The sequence below is a fragment of the Conger conger genome, chromosome 4 (genome assembly GCF_963514075.1).
Source record: "Conger conger chromosome 4, fConCon1.1, whole genome shotgun sequence".
NCBI lineage: Eukaryota > Metazoa > Chordata > Actinopteri > Anguilliformes > Congridae > Conger > Conger conger.
In genome coordinates, this window is record NC_083763.1 from 38,938,769 (window position 1) to 38,947,810 (window position 9,042).

Below are 9,042 nucleotides of genomic sequence, written 5' to 3' on the forward strand. Positions count from 1 at the left end.
TCTCTCTTGAAGATATGCTCATATTCAACTCCTAAGAAACTTAGAGTGCCATAGCTTGAAATCGTCATATATGTATTTCACAAGCTCTGAATGCGGTTTCTGGCAAATAGGCATACCCCTGATAGAGTATCGGCCCACCATCTAACCGTTTCCTTTTGGATGAAATTTGAGTGTTGACTTTCAAGAAATGTACAGTTTGAAAAACTTTGTTTCTGAAGGCGGGAAAAGTTAAAGGTTTTATAAGGCCTATATCTAAAGCTCCTAAAGGAGCAGATGGCTACATTTTGAATATGTGATATGGAACCACTCACCATCATACATATTTCATTTGGAAGCAGCTAGTGTATTCTCTCTTGAAGATATGCTCATATTCAACTCCTAAGAAACTTAGAGTGCCGAAACGGGAAATCGTCATATATGTATTTCACAAGCTCTGAATGCGGTTTCTGGCAAATGGAAATACCCCTGATAGAGTATCGGCCCACCATCAAACCGTTTCCTTTTGGATCAAATTTGAGTGTTGACTTTCAAGAAATGCACAGTTTGAAAAACTTTGTTTCTGAAGGCGGGAAAAGTTAAAGGTTTTATAAGGCCTATATCTAAAGCTCCTAAAGGAGCAGATGGCTACATTTTGAATATGTGATATGGAACCACTCACCATCATACATATTTCATTTGGAAGCAGCTAGTGTATTCTCTCTTGAAGATATGCTCATATTCAACTCCTAAGAAACTTAGAGTGCCAAAGCTTGAAATCGTCATATATGTATTTCACAAGCTCTGAATGCGGTTTCTGGCAAATAGGCATACCCCTGATAGAGTATCGGCCCACCATCTAACCGTTTCCTTTTGGATGAAATTTGAGTGTTGACTTTCAAGAAATGCACAGTTTGAAAAACTTTGTTTCTGAAGGCGGGAAAAGTTAAAGGTTTTATAAAGCCTATATCTAAAGCTCCTAAAGGAGCAGATGGCTACATTTTGAATATGTGATATGGAACCACTCACCATCATACATATTTCATTTGGAAGCAGCTAGTGTATTCTCTCTTGAAGATATGCTCATATTCAACTCCTAAGAAAATTAGAGTGCCGAAACCGGAAATCGTCATATATGTATTTCACAAGCTCTGAATGCGGTTTCTGGCAAATGGAAATACCCCTGATAGAGTATCGGCCCACCATCAAACCGTTTCCTTTTGGATCAAATTTGAGTGTTGACTTTCAAGAAATGCACAGTTTGAAAAACTTTGTGTCTGAAGGCGGGAAAAGTTAAAGGTTTTATAAAGCCTATATCTAAAGCTCCTAAAGGAGCAGATGGCTACATTTTGAATATGTGATATGGAACCACTCACCATCATACATATTTCATTTGGAAGCAGCTAGTGTATTCTCTCTTGAAGATATGCTCATATTCAACTCCTAAGAAACTTAGAGTGCCGAAACGGGAAATCGTCATATATGTATTTCACAAGCTCTGAATGCGGTTTCTGGCAAATGGAAATACCCCTGATAGAGTATCGGCCCACCATCAAACCGTTTCCTTTTGGATCAAATTTGAGTGTTGACTTTCAAGAAATGCACAGTTTGAAAAACTTTGTGTCTGAAGGCGGGAAAAGTTAAAGGTTTTATAAAGCCTATATCTAAAGCTCCTAAAGGAGCAGATGGCTGCATTTTGAATATGTGATATGGAACCACTCACCATCATACATATTTCATTTGGAAGCAGCTAGTGTATTCTCTCTTGAAGATATGCTCATATTCAACTCCTAAGAAACTTAGTGTGCCGAAGCGTGAAATCGTCATATATGTATTTCACATGCTCTGTATGCGGTTTTTGGCAAATGGAAATACACCTGATAGAGTATCGGCCCACCATCAAACCGTTTCCTTTTGGATGAAATTTGAGTGTTGACTTTCAAGAAATGCACAGTTTGAAAAACTTTGTTTCTGAAGGCGGGAAAAGTTAAAGGTTTTATAAAGCCTATATCTAAAGCTCCTAAAAGAGCAGATGGCTACATTTTGAATATGTGATATGGAACCACTCACCATCATACATATTTCATTTGGAAGCAGCTAGTGTATTCTCTCTTGAAGATATGCTCATATTCAACTCCTAAGAAACTTAGTGTGCCGAAGCATGAAATCGTCATATATGTATTTCACATGCTCTGTATGCGGTTTTTGGCAAATGGAAATACACCTGATAGAGTATCGGCCCACCATCAAACCGTTTCCTTTTGGATCAAATTTGAGTGTTGACTTTCAAGAAATGCACAGTTTGAAAAACTTTGTGTCTGAAGGCGGGAAAAGTTAAAGGTTTTATAAAGCCTATATCTAAAGCTCCTAAAGGAGCAGATGGCTGCATTTTGAATATGTGATATGGAACCACTCACCATCATACATATTTCATTTGGAAGCAGCTAGTGTATTCTCTCTTGAAGATATGCTCATATTCAACTCCTAAGAAACTTAGAGTGCCATAGCTTGAAATCGTCATATATGTATTTCACAAGCTCTGAATGCGGTTTCTGGCAAATAGGCATACCCCTGATAGAGTATCGGCCCACCATCAAACCGTTTCCTTTTGGATCAAATTTGAGTGTTGACTTTCAAGAAATGCACAGTTTGAAAAACTTTGTGTCTGAAGGCGGGAAAAGTTAAAGGTTTTATAAAGCCTATATCTAAAGCTCCTAAAGGAGCAGATGGCTACATTTTGAATATGTGATATGGAACCACTCACCATCATACATATTTCATTTGGAAGCAGCTAGTGTATTCTCTCTTGAAGATATGCTCATATTCAACTCCTAAGAAACTTAGAGTGCCGAAACGGGAAATCGTCATATATGTATTTCACAAGCTCTGAATGCGGTTTCTGGCAAATGGAAATACCCCTGATAGAGTATCGGCCCACCATCTAACCGTTTCCTTTTGGATGAAATTTGAGTGTTGACTTTCAAGAAATGCACAGTTTGAAAAACTTTGTTTCTGAAGGCGGGAAAAGTTAAAGGTTTTATAAGGCCTATATCTAAAGCTCCTAAAGGAGCAGATGGCTACATTTTGAATATGTGATATGGAACCACTCACCATCATACATATTTCATTTGGAAGCAGCTAGTGTATTCTCTCTTGAAGATATGCTCATATTCAACTCCTAAGAAACTTAGAGTGCCGAAACGGGAAATCGTCATATATGTATTTCACAAGCTCTGAATGCGGTTTCTGGCAAATGGAAATACCCCTGATAGAGTATCGGCCCACCATCAAACCGTTTCCTTTTGGATGAAATTTGAGTGTTGACTTTCAAGAAATGCACAGTTTGAAAAACTTTGTTCTGAAGGCGGGAAAAGTTAAAGGTTTTATAAAGCCTATATCTAAAGCTCCTAAAGGAGCAGATGGCTGCATTTTGAATATGTGATATGGAACCACTCACCATCATACATATTTCATTTGGAAGCAGCTAGTGTATTCTCTCTTGAAGATATGCTCATATTCAACTCCTAAGAAACTTAGAGTGCCAAAGCTTGAAATCGTCATATATGTATTTCACAAGCTCTGAATGCGGTTTCTGGCAAATAGGCATACCCCTGATAGAGTATCGGCCCACCATCTAACCGTTTCCTTTTGGATGAAATTTGAGTGTTGACTTTCAAGAAATGTACAGTTTGAAAAACTTTGTTTCTGAAGGCGGGAAAAGTTAAAGGTTTTATAAGGCCTATATCTAAAGCTCCTAAAGGAGCAGATGGCTACATTTTGAATATGTGATATGGAACCACTCACCATCATACATATTTCATTTGGAAGCAGCTAGTGTATTCTCTCTTGAAGATATGCTCATATTCAACTCCTAAGAAACTTAGAGTGCCAAAGCTTGAAATCGTCATATATGTATTTCACAAGCTCTGAATGCGGTTTCTGGCAAATAGGCATACCCCTGATAGAGTATCGGCCCACCATCTAACCGTTTCCTTTTGGATGAAATTTGAGTGTTGACTTTCAAGAAATGCACAGTTTGAAAAACTTTGTTTCTGAAGGCGGGAAAAGTTAAAGGTTTTATAAAGCCTATATCTAAAGCTCCTAAAGGAGCAGATGGCTACATTTTGAATATGTGATATGGAACCACTCACCATCATACATATTTCATTTGGAAGCAGCTAGTGTATTCTCTCTTGAAGATATGCTCATATTCAACTCCTAAGAAACTTAGAGTGCCAAAGCTTGAAATCGTCATATATGTATTTCACAAGCTCTGAATGCGGTTTCTGGCAAATAGGCATACCCCTGATAGAGTATCGGCCCACCATCTAACCGTTTCCTTTTGGATCAAATTTGAGTGTTGACTTTCAAGAAATGCACAGTTTGAAAAACTTTGTTTCTGAAGGCGGGAAAAGTTAAAGGTTTTATAAAGCCTATATCTAAAGCTCCTAAAAGAGCAGATGGCTACATTTTGAATATGTGATATGGAACCACTCACCATCATACATATTTCATTTGGAAGCAGCTAGTGTATTCTCTCTTGAAGATATGCTCATATTCAACTCCTAAGAAACTTAGTGTGCCGAAGCATGAAATCGTCATATATGTATTTCACATGCTCTGTATGCGGTTTTTGGCAAATGGAAATACACCTGATAGAGTATCGGCCCACCATCAAACCGTTTCCTTTTGGATCAAATTTGAGTGTTGACTTTCAAGAAATGCACAGTTTGAAAAACTTTGTGTCTGAAGGCGGGAAAAGTTAAAGGTTTTATAAAGCCTATATCTAAAGCTCCTAAAGGAGCAGATGGCTGCATTTTGAATATGTGATATGGAACCACTCACCATCATACATATTTCATTTGGAAGCAGCTAGTGTATTCTCTCTTGAAGATATGCTCATATTCAACTCCTAAGAAACTTAGAGTGCCATAGCTTGAAATCGTCATATATGTATTTCACAAGCTCTGAATGCGGTTTCTGGCAAATAGGCATACCCCTGATAGAGTATCGGCCCACCATCAAACCGTTTCCTTTTGGATCAAATTTGAGTGTTGACTTTCAAGAAATGCACAGTTTGAAAAACTTTGTGTCTGAAGGCGGGAAAAGTTAAAGGTTTTATAAAGCCTATATCTAAAGCTCCTAAAGGAGCAGATGGCTACATTTTGAATATGTGATATGGAACCACTCACCATCATACATATTTCATTTGGAAGCAGCTAGTGTATTCTCTCTTGAAGATATGCTCATATTCAACTCCTAAGAAACTTAGAGTGCCGAAACGGGAAATCGTCATATATGTATTTCACAAGCTCTGAATGCGGTTTCTGGCAAATGGAAATACCCCTGATAGAGTATCGGCCCACCATCTAACCGTTTCCTTTTGGATGAAATTTGAGTGTTGACTTTCAAGAAATGCACAGTTTGAAAAACTTTGTTTCTGAAGGCGGGAAAAGTTAAAGGTTTTATAAGGCCTATATCTAAAGCTCCTAAAGGAGCAGATGGCTACATTTTGAATATGTGATATGGAACCACTCACCATCATACATATTTCATTTGGAAGCAGCTAGTGTATTCTCTCTTGAAGATATGCTCATATTCAACTCCTAAGAAACTTAGAGTGCCGAAACGGGAAATCGTCATATATGTATTTCACAAGCTCTGAATGCGGTTTCTGGCAAATGGAAATACCCCTGATAGAGTATCGGCCCACCATCAAACCGTTTCCTTTTGGATGAAATTTGAGTGTTGACTTTCAAGAAATGCACAGTTTGAAAAACTTTGTTCTGAAGGCGGGAAAAGTTAAAGGTTTTATAAAGCCTATATCTAAAGCTCCTAAAGGAGCAGATGGCTGCATTTTGAATATGTGATATGGAACCACTCACCATCATACATATTTCATTTGGAAGCAGCTAGTGTATTCTCTCTTGAAGATATGCTCATATTCAACTCCTAAGAAACTTAGAGTGCCAAAGCTTGAAATCGTCATATATGTATTTCACAAGCTCTGAATGCGGTTTCTGGCAAATAGGCATACCCCTGATAGAGTATCGGCCCACCATCTAACCGTTTCCTTTTGGATGAAATTTGAGTGTTGACTTTCAAGAAATGTACAGTTTGAAAAACTTTGTTTCTGAAGGCGGGAAAAGTTAAAGGTTTTATAAGGCCTATATCTAAAGCTCCTAAAGGAGCAGATGGCTACATTTTGAATATGTGATATGGAACCACTCACCATCATACATATTTCATTTGGAAGCAGCTAGTGTATTCTCTCTTGAAGATATGCTCATATTCAACTCCTAAGAAACTTAGAGTGCCAAAGCTTGAAATCGTCATATATGTATTTCACAAGCTCTGAATGCGGTTTCTGGCAAATAGGCATACCCCTGATAGAGTATCGGCCCACCATCTAACCGTTTCCTTTTGGATGAAATTTGAGTGTTGACTTTCAAGAAATGCACAGTTTGAAAAACTTTGTTTCTGAAGGCGGGAAAAGTTAAAGGTTTTATAAAGCCTATATCTAAAGCTCCTAAAGGAGCAGATGGCTACATTTTGAATATGTGATATGGAACCACTCACCATCATACATATTTCATTTGGAAGCAGCTAGTGTATTCTCTCTTGAAGATATGCTCATATTCAACTCCTAAGAAAATTAGAGTGCCGAAACCGGAAATCGTCATATATGTATTTCACAAGCTCTGAATGCGGTTTCTGGCAAATGGAAATACCCCTGATAGAGTATCGGCCCACCATCAAACCGTTTCCTTTTGGATCAAATTTGAGTGTTGACTTTCAAGAAATGCACAGTTTGAAAAACTTTGTGTCTGAAGGCGGGAAAAGTTAAAGGTTTTATAAAGCCTATATCTAAAGCTCCTAAAGGAGCAGATGGCTGCATTTTGAATATGTGATATGGAACCACTCACCATCATACATATTTCATTTGGAAGCAGCTAGTGTATTCTCTCTTGAAGATATGCTCATATTCAACTCCTAAGAAACTTAGTGTGCCGAAGCATGAAATCGTCATATATGTATTTCACATGCTCTGTATGCGGTTTTTGGCAAATGGAAATACACCTGATAGAGTATCGGCCCACCATCAAACCGTTTCCTTTTGGATCAAATTTGAGTGTTGACTTTCAAGAAATGCACAGTTTGAAAAACTTTGTGTCTGAAGGCGGGAAAAGTTAAAGGTTTTATAAAGCCTATATCTAAAGCTCCTAAAGGAGCAGATGGCTGCATTTTGAATATGTGATATGGAACCACTCACCATCATACATATTTCATTTGGAAGCAGCTAGTGTATTCTCTCTTGAAGATATGCTCATATTCAACTCCTAAGAAACTTAGAGTGCCATAGCTTGAAATCGTCATATATGTATTTCACAAGCTCTGAATGCGGTTTCTGGCAAATAGGCATACCCCTGATAGAGTATCGGCCCACCATCAAACCGTTTCCTTTTGGATCAAATTTGAGTGTTGACTTTCAAGAAATGCACAGTTTGAAAAACTTTGTGTCTGAAGGCGGGAAAAGTTAAAGGTTTTATAAAGCCTATATCTAAAGCTCCTAAAGGAGCAGATGGCTACATTTTGAATATGTGATATGGAACCACTCACCATCATACATATTTCATTTGGAAGCAGCTAGTGTATTCTCTCTTGAAGATATGCTCATATTCAACTCCTAAGAAACTTAGAGTGCCGAAACGGGAAATCGTCATATATGTATTTCACAAGCTCTGAATGCGGTTTCTGGCAAATGGAAATACCCCTGATAGAGTATCGGCCCACCATCTAACCGTTTCCTTTTGGATGAAATTTGAGTGTTGACTTTCAAGAAATGCACAGTTTGAAAAACTTTGTTTCTGAAGGCGGGAAAAGTTAAAGGTTTTATAAGGCCTATATCTAAAGCTCCTAAAGGAGCAGATGGCTACATTTTGAATATGTGATATGGAACCACTCACCATCATACATATTTCATTTGGAAGCAGCTAGTGTATTCTCTCTTGAAGATATGCTCATATTCAACTCCTAAGAAACTTAGAGTGCCGAAACGGGAAATCGTCATATATGTATTTCACAAGCTCTGAATGCGGTTTCTGGCAAATGGAAATACCCCTGATAGAGTATCGGCCCACCATCAAACCGTTTCCTTTTGGATGAAATTTGAGTGTTGACTTTCAAGAAATGCACAGTTTGAAAAACTTTGTTCTGAAGGCGGGAAAAGTTAAAGGTTTTATAAAGCCTATATCTAAAGCTCCTAAAGGAGCAGATGGCTGCATTTTGAATATGTGATATGGAACCACTCACCATCATACATATTTCATTTGGAAGCAGCTAGTGTATTCTCTCTTGAAGATATGCTCATATTCAACTCCTAAGAAACTTAGAGTGCCAAAGCTTGAAATCGTCATATATGTATTTCACAAGCTCTGAATGCGGTTTCTGGCAAATAGGCATACCCCTGATAGAGTATCGGCCCACCATCTAACCGTTTCCTTTTGGATGAAATTTGAGTGTTGACTTTCAAGAAATGTACAGTTTGAAAAACTTTGTTTCTGAAGGCGGGAAAAGTTAAAGGTTTTATAAGGCCTATATCTAAAGCTCCTAAAGGAGCAGATGGCTACATTTTGAATATGTGATATGGAACCACTCACCATCATACATATTTCATTTGGAAGCAGCTAGTGTATTCTCTCTTGAAGATATGCTCATATTCAACTCCTAAGAAACTTAGAGTGCCAAAGCTTGAAATCGTCATATATGTATTTCACAAGCTCTGAATGCGGTTTCTGGCAAATAGGCATACCCCTGATAGAGTATCGGCCCACCATCTAACCGTTTCCTTTTGGATGAAATTTGAGTGTTGACTTTCAAGAAATGCACAGTTTGAAAAACTTTGTTTCTGAAGGCGGGAAAAGTTAAAGGTTTTATAAAGCCTATATCTAAAGCTCCTAAAGGAGCAGATGGCTACATTTTGAATATGTGATATGGAACCACTCACCATCATACATATTTCATTTGGAAGCAGCTAGTGTATTCTCTCTTGAAGATATGCTCATA